Here is a 13,551-nt window from a genome sequence, read left to right on the forward strand (position 1 = left end):
GTCATTAAAAATCTGAAAATTGTAAAAAAAATATTTTTTTTATAAAACGATCCAAATTTACGTTCATCTTATTCTCCATCATTTGCTGATTCCAAAAACATATAAATATGTTATATTTGGATTAACAACAAGCTCTGAAAATTAAATATATAAAAAATATTATATAATTGTTTTTTCGAAATCAATTTAAAATCACTTTCATCTTATTCCTTGTCGGTTCCTGATTCCAAAAACATATAGATATGATATGTTTGGATTAAAAACACGCTCAGAAAGTTAAAACGAAGAGAGGTACAGAAAAGCGTGCTATCCTTCTCAGCGCAACGAATACCCCGCTCTTCTTGTCAATTCCACTGGCACTGCCTTTGCCACGGGCGGTGGAGTGACGATGCTACGAGTATACGGTCTTGCTGCGTTGCGTTGCGTTCAGTTTCATTCTGTGAGTTCGACAGCTACTTGACTAAATGTTGTATATTCGCCTTACGCGACATAGAGGGGGAATCGAGACGAGGGTCGTGGTGTATGTATGTGTGTGTGTGTGTGTGTGTGTGTGTGTGTGTCTGTCTGTCTGTCTGTGCGTGTGTGTGTGTAGAGCGATTCAGACCAAACTACTGGACCGATCTTTATGAAATTTTACATGAGAGTTCCTGGGAATGATATCCCCGGATTTTTTTTTCCTTTTTTCGATAAATACCTTTGATGACGTCATATCCGGCTTTTGTAAAAGTTGAGGCGGCACTGTCACACCCTCATGTTTTAATCAAATTGATTAAAATTTTGGCCAAGCAATCTTCGACGAAGGCCGGACTTCGGTATTGCATTTCAGCGTGGTGGCTTAAAAATTAATTAATGACTTTGGTCATTACAAAACTGAAAATTGTAAAAAAAAAAAAACTTTTATAAAACGATCCAAATTTACGTTCATCGTATTCTTCATCATTTCCTGATTCCAAAAAACATATAATTAAGTAGATGTGCAACGCCAAGGCACTGCATACCCCAGCGAAAGACAAACCTCTCTCTCTCTCTCTCTCTCTCTCTCTCTCTCTCTCTCTCTCTCTCTGTCTCTGTCTCTCTCTCTCTCTCTCTCTCTCTCTCTCAAACACACACACACACGAACACACACACACACACACACACACACACACACACACACACACACACACACACACCCAAGTTACACACGTACACACGTACACACATACACACTCACTCACACGCACTCACTCACTCTCTCACACACACTTCACTGTACACACAAAACACACCCCCATACGCACATATAGACAGACGGACATACACACCTTTACAAACAAACACACATACACACACACATACACTTACGCACACGCACAAACACAAACCAACCCACCCTCTCTCTCTCTCTCTCTCTCTCTCTCTCTCTCTCTCTCTCTCTCTCTCTCTCTTTCTCTTTATCTCTTATACAAACAGACACACACCCACACAAACACACACACACACACACACACACACACACACACACATGTACATACGCACGATGTACGCACGCACACACCCACAGACACACACACACACACACACACACACACACACACACACACAGTGACTCACACAAATCTCATACACACAATACACACACTCATACGCACATACACGGTTGGCCTAGTGGTAAGGCGTCCGCCCCGTGACCGGGAGGTCGTGGGTTAGAACCCAGGCTGGGTCATACCTAAGACTTTAAAATTGGCAATCTAGTGGGTGCTCCGCCTGGCGGCTGGCATTATGGGGTTAGTGCATGCTAGGACTGGTTGGTCCGGTGTCAGAATAATGTGACTGGGTGAGACATGAAGCATGTGCTGCGACTTCTGCCTTTTGTGTGGCGCACGTTATATCTCGAAGCAGCACCGCCTTGATAATTATGGAAACAAACAAACAAATACGCACATAGACAGACGGACACACACACCTTTACAAACAAACACATATACACACTCATACACACACAAACATACACACAAGCTCATGCACACACACATTCACACACACACACACACTCCGGTTGGTCCGGTGTCAGAATAATGTGACTGGGTGAGACATGAAGCCTGTGCTGCGACTTCTGTCTTGTGTGTGGCGCACGTTATATGTCAAAGCAGCACCGCCCTGATATGGCCCTTCGTGGTCGGCTGGGCGTTAAGCAAACAAACAAACAAACAAACAAACACCCACACACACACACACTGTACATACGCACGCACACACACACACACACACACACACACATTGACTGACACAAATCTCATACACACATAACACACACTTATACGCACATAGACCGGCACGGTTGGCCTTGTGGTAAGGCGTCCGCCCCGTGATCGGGAGGTCGTGGGTTCGAACCCCGGCCGGGTCATACCTAAGACTTTAAAATTGGCAATCTAGTGGCTGCTCCGCCTGGAGTCTGGCATTATGGGGTTAGTGCTAGGACTGGTTTGTCCGGTGTCAGAATAATGTGACTGGGTGAGACATGAAGCCTGTGCTGCGACTTCTGTCTTGTGTGTGGCGCACGTTATATGTCAAAGCAGCACCGCCCTGATATGGCCCTTCGTGGTCGGCTGGGCGTTGAGCAAACAAACAAACAAATACGCACATAGACAGTCGGACACACACACCTTTACAAACAAACACATATACACACTCATACACACACAAACATACACACAAACTCATGCACACACACATTCACACCCACACACTCTCTCTCTCCCTCAAACACACAAACACACACACACACACACACACACCAAGTCACACACACACACACACACACCAAGTCACACACACACACACACACTCACTCACACGCACTCACTCACTCTCTAACAAAAAACTTCATACACACAAAACACACACCCATACGCACATATGGACAGACGGACATGCACACCTTTACAAACAAACACACATACACGCACACACATACACTTATGCCCACACACACACATACACACACACGAGTACAGACTCATGCACGCGTGCGCACGCACACACATACACACAAATACACACACACCACACACATATGAGTACAGACTCATGCACGCGTGCGCACGCACACACACACACACACACACACACAAATACACACACACCACACACATATGAGTACAGACTCATGCACGCGTGCGCGCACACACACACACACACACACACACACAAATACACACACACACACACACACACACACACAGTAACACTAACACATGTGCACAAAATGAACACAAACACACACACTGCGCGAGAGAGAAAGACTACAGGGAGGCATGACGTCATGATGCATTAATTGACGTCAAAGACTTTCGACCGTGACGTATTCTTCTTACGCGAGCTTTATCCATAGACTTGGAAACTACGGAATTTCTACCCGTCCAAAGCGGCCTGGGGTGGCGTTTGCTAAAAAAATGGGGGCGCCTATTTTACCCACCGTATTTTTGTTAGTATGGTCCCCATTTTTGGTGAACTTCCATCTCCAACTGTAGCACGTAGCCGGGCACAACGAATCCTTCTTTATCATGTATTATTCGGTGTGCACATTTCTCAAATCGATTACAGTATAGCGTTCACGGGATACCTCCAGCTTCGCTGGGAATATGTTATATTTGGATTAAAAACAAGCTCTGAAAATTAAATATATAAAAATTAAGTAGATGTGCAACGCCAAGGCACTGCATACCCCAGCGAAAGACAAACCTCTCTCTCTCTCTCTCTCTCTCTCTCTCTCTCTCTCTCTCTCTCTCTCTCTCTCTCTCTCTCTCTCTCTCTCTCTCTCTCTCTCTCTCTCTCTCAAACACACACACACACGAACACACACACACACACATACACACCCAAGTTACACACGTACACACGTACACACATACACACTCACTCACACGCACTCACTCACTCTCTCACACACACTTCACTGTACACACAAAACACACCCCCATACGCACATATAGACAGACGGACATACACACCTTTACAAACAAACAAACATACACACACACACATACACTTACGCACACGCACAAACACAAACCAACCCACCCACTCTCTCTCTCTCTCTCTCTCTCTCTCTCTCTCTCTCTCTCTCTCTCTCTTTATCTCTTATACAAACAGACACACACCCACACAAACACACACACACACACACACACACACACACACACACACACACACACATGTACATACGCACGCATGTACGCACGCACACACCCACACACACACACACACACATTGACTCACACAAATCTCATACACACAATACACACACTCATACGCACATACACGGTTGGCCTAGTGGTAAGGCGTCCGCCCCGTGATCGGGAGGTCGTGGGTTAGAACCCAGGCCGGGTCATACCTAAGACTTTAAAATTGGCAATCTAGTGGGTGCTCCGCCTGGCGGCTGGCATTATGGGGTTAGTGCATGCTAGGACTGATTGGTCCGGTGTCAGAATAATGTGACTGGGTGAGACATGAAGCCTGTGCTGCGACTTCTGCCTTTTGTGTGGCGCACGTTATATCTCAAAGCAGCACCGCCCTGATAATTATGGAAACAAACAAACAAATACGCACATAGACAGACGGACACACACACCTTTACAAACAAACACACATACACACTCATACACACACAAACATACACACAAACTCATGCACACACACATTCACACACACACACACACACTCCGGTTGGTCCGGTGTCAGAATAATGTGACTGGGTGAGACATGAAGCCTGTGCTGCGACTTCTGTCTTGTGTGTGGCGCACGTTATATGTCAAAGCAGCACCGCCCTGATATGGCCCTTCGTGGTCGGCTGGGCGTTAAGCAAACAAACAAACAAACACCCACACACACACACACACACACACACACACTGTACATACGCACGCGCACACACACACACACACACACACACACACACACACACACACACACACATTGACTGACACAAATCTCATACACACATAACACACACTTATACGCACATAGACCAGCACGGTTGGCCTAGTGGTAAGGCGTCCGCCCCGTGATCGGGAGGTCGTGGGTTCGAACCCCGGTGGGGGAATACCTAAGACTTTAAAACTTATTGGCAATCTAGTGGCTGCTCCGCCTGGCGTCTGGCATTATGGGGTTAGTGCAAGGACTGGTTGGTCCGGTGTGAGAATAATGTGACTGGGTGAGACATGAAGCCTGTGCTGCGACTTCTGTCTTGTGTGTGGCGCACGTTATATGTCAAAGCAGCACCGCCCTGATATGGCCCTACACACACTTACACACACACGAGTACAGACTCATGCACGCGTGCGCACGCACACACACACAAACACACACACACACACACAAATACACACACACCACACACATACGAGTACAGACTCATGCACGCGTGCGCGCATACACACACACACACACACACACACACACACACAAATACACACACACACACACACACACACACACACACACACACAGTAACACTAACACATGTGCACAAAATGAACACAAACACACACACTGCGCGAGAGAGAAAGACTACAGGGAGGCATGACGTCATGATGCATTAATTGACGTCAAAGACTTTCGACCGTGACGTATTCTTCTTACGCGAGCTTTATCCATAGACTTGGAAACTACGGAATTTCTACCCGTCCAAAGCGGCCTGGGGTGGCGTTTGCTGAAAAAATGGGGGCGCCTATTTTACCCACCGTATTTTTGTTAGTATGGTCCCCATTTTTGGTGAACTTCCATCTCCAACTGTAGCACGTAGCCGGGCACAACGAATCCTTCTTTATCATGTATTATTCGGTGTGCACATTTCTCAAATCGATTACAGTATAGCGTTCACAGGATACCTCCAGCTTCGCTGGGATTATGATCAAAATGAAATTTTCGAAATCAATTTAAAAACACTTTTATCTTATTCCTTGTCGGTTCCTGATTCCAAAAACATATAGATATGATATGTTTGGATTAAAAACACGCTCAGAAAGTTAAAACGAAGAGAGGTACAGAAAAGCGTGCTATCCTTCTCAGCGCAACTACTACCCCGCTCTTCTTGTCAATTTCACTGCCTTTGCCACGATCGGTGGACTGACGATGCTACGAGTATACGGTCTTGCTGAAAAATTGCAGTGCGTTCAGTTTCATTCTGTGAGTTCGACAGCTTGACTAAATGTTGTATTTTCGCCTTACGCGACTTGTTTTTATCTGACCTTTCACGTGTATCGCTCTTGGCCTTCACAAATCCCCCGATGCCTTCTGCTCGTTTGTTTGTTTGTTTGTTTGTTTGTTTGCTTAACGCCCAGCCGACCACGAAGAGCCATATCAGGGCAGTTTTCTGCTCGTTATGACGTTATAAAAGAGATAGCCCTGACATCGGCTGTAAGTAATTATAAGGTTGCCAGGCAGTAATTTCTTACCCTTTAATTAACCCCTTATTTCCAGAGCTGGACTAGCATATGCCCACAGGGCAGGTGAGCCTGAGGAATATTATGTTATTCGGTGCGCGTCAAGGATAATGGCATTTAGATGCGTCCTGATTATCACTCTTTGGGAGGGTTCTTGTTCGCAAAATGTAAGCCATATTACTACTCACTATTGGAGATGTTTTTTGCATTGGCATGATACTTTGAGTGGAACTGGAGGATTGTAACTTGTACACGTAAATGGTATGTGGTTTTTTTCTCAGACGTTTGGATTTCAATGCCATTCACGCCAATAGTTGGTATGTAACGTTTATATCCTATTAGCGAAACATAGGTTTTGCAGTGCACTGTTAAAAAAGAAAACAATATTAGAACTCAGGTTTTTCAATGGATAATATAATTATTATCACGTGTAGACAGAAACAGAGTCTTTCGATCTTTCTACCACTTACAAGGATTAAGATTTAAGGCTAGGCCTTTTGTTACAATCTGTCCTTAAGAGAGAGAGAGAGAGAGAGAGAGAGAGAGAGAGAGAGAGAGAGAGAGAGAGAGAGAGAGAGAGAGAGAGAGAGAGAGAGAGAGAGAGAGAGAGAGAGAGAGAGAGAGAGAGAGAGGCAGACAGAAAGTCCGACCGACAGACAGACCAACACACATAAAGACAGACAAAGCTGAAGGGTCTAAAACTTACTAGTGTCAGAACTGACGAAGCAAATAACAAGTTGAATAGGTTAAACGTACTCCTGACGTTGATGTAGTTATGCCTGTACAAGGAAGTGCCACTTTGAGAATAGGGTGAACAGCAAATGCCACAAGGTGAAACTTATTACACCAACTTTTCCAACTTTCATAACTGTGGCGAGACAGTTGGCACGTTCCCCAAGGAACAGAATTTTCCGGACACGCAATGTGTTAATGAGATACTGTCCGTCGCCTGTCAGTGGTGAGGAAAGTTCACTCCCTCAAAAGTAAGCAACTGTTGACAACAAAAAGGAGAGACTAATAATTAGAGAAAAGGTTTTCTGTAATAACGCACAGGAGCAGACAGACAGTCGAACTAAGACACAAGGCCGGATACTGCTCCGACAAACTATGGCCCTTCAATGACCACATCAGTTTTTTGGGGCGTTTTCGCCCAAACCACGCTTGTAACTATCTGGACCTTTCTGGGTAAAAGTGCATTTTTCTTTTTCATTGAGTCATAGCGGCCCCATAGCTAACGACAGCTGGTAGCTTGTAGAAAATGTGATTAGGGATATCTATTTAAAATTTCCGAAGGCAAAACACACAAAGCTTTGAGATTGTGATATACAAAATTCTTTGCAATCGCTATGTCGAAAATCTTTGGCACAAAAAGGTTTTAAAAACCGTACAACACAGTATTCTCAACCTGTTCACAGGTGTCTGCGCGGTCAACAACTATAGTCTCGTTCCAAGTATGACCTCTTCAGCGCCTCCTTATCGGCGGCTGTGATTGATTTGTAAAGAGTTGGTCGAGAACAAAACACAGAATACAATCGATGTTGAATCGGTCTCAGATGACCCCCTGGGTTCTCGAGACAAGACTCATCAACAGCCAACACCACCTACTCACTGTGTTAGGGACAGTTCTGTTATCAGGGCCAACCTGTATGTGTATGCCATGTAGCGCGCGCACAACATTATACCCTGTTTGTGTCAAAAACCAGCGTTCACGAGTTGATCGGAGTTCAGAATTTGTTGTGGAAAGGATCACTGGCACGTAGCACAACGTGTTTTAATCGAGGTCACGAGGGTTTGGCTTGAGGTCACATGGTATTAGGAAAACACACGTGCTTGGTAAACACTTCCAGTGATCAGCAGGCCATCCGTGGCGATTCGTGGCTCCGATGATTATAATTATGTTCAAAAGAAAATGGTATCATATGTAGCGCACGCCTCATAGCATACACATCGGAGTTGGCTTATCGTGACGATCGCGGGATACTGCCCGTCGAAGGCGTTGAGAGTGTTCCGGATGTTGTGAAACCTGTCTGCAGTTTTGAGGGGAACCGACTCCTCCAGACCGCCAAAAACCCTGACAGAGTTATTACCAGAAAACGTCTATTACAGACCCATTGTCTGAGGTCACCTCGTCACGTTGGCGATCGCTCGCCTAGAGGCGACTGCGCACCAACCGTTTGTTCGAAACGTTCCGTGGCAAGCCTACGAGGCGACTTGCGACTAGCAAACTGGTTGAATATAGGTTCAAAATTGGTGGTGCGACAGAACAACACTTTCGTGGGATTAACGATTATGATAAAGCGAACGGCACTACCAAGGTCATTTGTCCGCACCAACACAGTAGCGGGAGTTTATTCTGTGCCGAACCAGCATAACTGTTCTTTTCTTTTCCCTTGGAATGCAGCGATACGGTAGAAACAAAAGCGTTATGTGTCGATTGAACACTGGATTTCCCTTCTTTGAGCCATGTTACGTCAGAGGCTGACAAAACTTCATATTTAGGCGGCCAGCCGAGACTACAAAATAGTGCATGTTTGTGTGCGTTCAATCATAAAAACTAAAAGGAATTCTAACCAGAATCGATCGATACATAAATGTCCCGACAGTCATTGTTCACCTCTACCGCCAGCGCGGTCTCGGAGGAACACTGATTGTCTCGATCTGTGTAAAATGTCATATTTTGGTCAAAAATACAAATAACGTATAATGTGATCATTATATACTGTTCAAAAAAAGAAACGCATAGCTTTTAATATTTGGTTAATTTAGTTATATGGCTACAAGGATATCCACCAAACTGCAGAAAATGTTTATCTGGTCGTCGACCTTTCGTCCATTGCCACAAGTGAGCTCTGCACGTGACGCATGCGTTATCAGTGGCTACACTGTCAAAATTGCTCATTTGGCATGACCACTCGTCATGCTTCAGTGTAATCTCGTGAAACTCGGGGAATAATGAGCTCTCACCATGTCTTCCAAAACCCATAAAAGCGGATTGTTCGCCACAAAGAAATCAGACGACAATTCAGCGACGAAAGATGGCCCGATTGAGCAGAGAAGACCGCCAAATTGCATTGGGTCGTTTACAAGCAGGCCAAAGTCAAAGTGCAATCGCCAGGCACTTCCACGTGTCCCAGAGCACCATCAGTAGACTGTGGGTCAGGTTTCAAGCCACTGGCTCCGTTGCTGACTTGCCACGAGCGGGAAGACCAAGGGCGACAACTGCTGCTCACGACCGCTTCATACGGCTCCGCCACCTCCGGAATCGTTTCCTGTCGGCCTCATCTTCTGTCCAGGCTCTCCCCGGGCCACACCGATTATCGGACCAGACCGTGCGGAACCGCCTGCATGAAGCTGGTTTGAGAGCTCGCAGACCTCACAGAGGAGCTGTCCTCACCCGCCGCCATCGCCAGAACCGAGTGCAGTGGGGCAACCAGCACCTTCGCTGGACCGTCCGGAATCACCGGAGACACGTGTGGTTCAGCGACGAGTCCTACTTCCTGCTCCAGCGACATGATGGTCGGAGGAGGGTCTACCGGAGAGTAAACGAACGTTACGCGCCCAAGTGTGTGGATGAGGCACCCGTTCATGGTGGTGGAGGCGTCATGGTGTGGGGGGCGATCAATACCGCTGGAAGGAGCACCCTGGTGCACGTCCAAGGGCGCATAACTGCCCAGCGATACGTGGAGGAAATTCTGCGCCCACACGCCCTTCCTCTTCTGGCTGACCAGGATGCCATATTCCAGCAGGACAACGCTCGCCCGCACACAGCACGACTCACCACCCAGTTCCTCACCGACCACCATGTCCAGGTGCTTCCCTGGCCATCCATGTCGCCAGACATGAACCCGATAGAACACCTCTGGGATGAATTGGACAGACGTGTGCGCAGGCGAGAAGAAGCGCCGGCAAATCACCGCGATCTATTGCAGGCACTTCAGGAGGAGTGGGACACCATCCCACAGCAAGATATCCGGCATCTGATCCAGTCCATGCCCAGAAGGTGCCGGGCAGTTGTTGCTGCTCAAGGCAGTCACACCCCCTACTGACTTGACAGCCTCGGCACCCAATCGTATTGATTGACTGATTGATTTGAAGATGCAAATGAACTGTGTGTGCATTCAACTGTGTCCATACCAAATTTCAAACAAATAATCTAAATATTGGATTTTCTGTTATTTTTTTCGAAAAATAAAACAAATTTGGCAAGTAGCAACTATGCGTTTCTTTTTTTGAACAGTATATGTTGCTCGCTGACGCGTGTGGCTACTTGTTTTGTAACGTCAGAAAGAAACAAGTCGCGTAAGGCGAAATTACTACATTTTGTCAAGCTGTGGAACTCACAGAATGAAATTGAACGTAGTCCGCCGCTAGTGCAAAAGGCAGTGAAAGTGACGAGCCTGTTTGGCGCGGTAGCGATTGCACTGTGCTTCATAGCACGCTTTACTGTACCTCTCTTCGTTTTAAGTTTCTGAGCGTGTTTTTAATCCAAACATATCATATCTATATGTTTTTGGAATCAGGAACCGACAAAGAATAAGATGAAATAGTTTTTAAAACGATTTCGGAAATTTAATTTTGATCATAATTTTTATATTTTTAATTTTCAGAGCTTGTTTTTAATCCAAATATAACATATGTATATGTTTTTGGAATCAGAAAATGACGAAGAATAAAATGAAATTGTTTTTGGATCGTTTAATAAAAAATAATTTTAATTACAAGTTTCCGATTTTTAATGACCAAACTCACTCATTAGTTTTTACGCCACCAAACTGAAATGCAATACAAAACCCCGGGCTTCGTCGAAGATTGCATTGCCAAAATTTCGATCAATTTGATTGAAAAATGAGGGTGTGACAGTGCCGCCTCAACTTTTACAAAAAGCCGGATATGACGTCATCAAAGGTATTTATCGAAAAACTGAAAAAAAACGTCCGGGGATATCATACCCAGGAACTCTCATGTCAAATTTCATAAAGATCGGCCCAGTAGTTTAGTCTGAATCGCTCTACACACACACACAGACAGACACACACACATACACCACGACCCTCGTCTCGATTCCCCCCTCTTTGTTAAAACATTTAGTCAAAACTTGACTAAATGTAAAAAGCACAAAGACAGAAAGAAAGACAGAAAGACAGAAAGACAGAAACAAACAAACAAAGAGAAAGAAAGAAAGAAAAGGGGAAAAAAGGTAAAAAAAGAAAAAGACGAACGCGTAACGTTTCGGCATGGGATGGATAGCAACTGTGTGCATGGATTTCCTCGCCTTCAGCAAAATGTATCAAAGAGTACTTGCCCTTTTAATCGGCTCTAACAGTAAGAATCTTATTTCTTTCTTTTCTGGAAGACATAATATTCCTTTTGAAGTAAAGGCCACGGACAAGGTACACCAAAATAGCTGCTTTCACGACTGTTGGAAATCGCTACATGTAAGCTTCGATTGCAACTATAGTTCCAAGGATTGAACTAGCTGTTGAAATCGACAGGATAATATCAGATAAAACAAAACAAAATAAGATGAGATAAGATTAGATAAGATAAGATACATCTTTATTTGTGAGGACAATGACGTAAAGAGATCGGATACTGATTGACGAAAAAAAAAAAGATTTCGCTAATATGTTGCGTGTAATATTTTCAGAGTGTGTTGAAACAAATGTGACAAAAATGAGAGAAACCACTCAGACAGATTTTATGCTACAACATTTTGAAAATGATGACATGGCAAGATTGAGATAAACTTTCTTTCTTTATTTGGCGTTTAACGTCGTTTTCAACCACGAAGGTTATATCGCGACGGGGAAAGGGGGGGGGGGGGGGGGGGGAGATGAGATGGAGCCACTTGTTAATTGTTTCTTGTTCACAAAAACACTAATCACAAAATTGCTCCAGGGGCTTGCAACGTAGTACAATATATTACCTTACTGGGATTGAGATAAACGACGGTTGGGGTTTCTGTCCGATCAAGTTACAACCACAGGACCTACTTTTGAATTAGTATCAATCTCTGGTTCACGCGTGTTGTAATGATGTGTTTCTATTTGAATTATTGTAACGTGTCTTTGCGATATGGCTGGAAATAGCGTAATTACGTGACGTTTTCGTTTGCTAAAATTAGGTCAATTTTTCAAATCGCATGAACATATTTCCTGGAGGATTGGTCGATTTCAACCGAACAATGACACAATGCCGAGCCAACAATCACATATCAAAATATGAAAACAATTGACCGTAACATTTCTGCACAGATCTGCAATACGTACCATTACCCCCATGTTGAAAAATATGCATGTTGAGAGATATTTAAGCACTGCCTGTGTGTGCGTGCGTGCGTGTGTGTATTTATGTGTGTGTGTGTGTGTGTGTGTGTGTGTGTGTGTGTGTGTGTGTGTGTGTGTGTGTGTGTGTTACGGATGGTTTTTCGTGTAAGTGTCTGTGTGTATTTATGCTTCTATCAGAAAAAAATGTGTGTGCTACTCTGTTTACAAACTCCCGTCTCACACACACACAACACTCAAACAAGGCACAAAGACTGAACACAATTAATGCCCTTTGCCCTCGTACCTATATTGTAACATCAACACAAAAATACAAATATGTTATCTCTCATGCAGTCTACAAATCACTTGCATTCATGTATAATAAGAATAATATCTTGAAAACGCGTAGGAGTCTAACTGTCTCACGATTGACGAAGTCCTCGTCTCACACAATTCTTCTGACGATTATGTTTCCTGTTTAACACAGTTTCACTTTACGCACATTTCACATGTCACGTAATTCTCAGTTGACGACGTCTTCGTCTCACACAATCCTTCTGACGATTATGTTTTTTCAGTGGTAATTCACACATACAATGACTACTCACTATTAAGCGGGTACATACTCTGGATCCATATCACCCACGACAAAATACAGCTCGTGGTGACTATGGGGTGAGGTTCCACCGGTTTCCAGAACTCCAGCGCTGATACAACCTTGCGCCCACAATCAACGGATCCGTGGCGCCAAGGAGGGAATGCCCGTCTCTTCTCTCTCTCCCGCCACCGAGTGGTGCATCCGTCACTCCGACCGGGGTGCTGCGTAAAAAGTTTATGCTACCATAAGTCTCCATTCTTAG

Source organism: Littorina saxatilis, linkage group LG13, assembly GCF_037325665.1.
Source record: "Littorina saxatilis isolate snail1 linkage group LG13, US_GU_Lsax_2.0, whole genome shotgun sequence".
In the NCBI taxonomy this organism is placed as follows: domain Eukaryota; kingdom Metazoa; phylum Mollusca; class Gastropoda; order Littorinimorpha; family Littorinidae; genus Littorina; species Littorina saxatilis.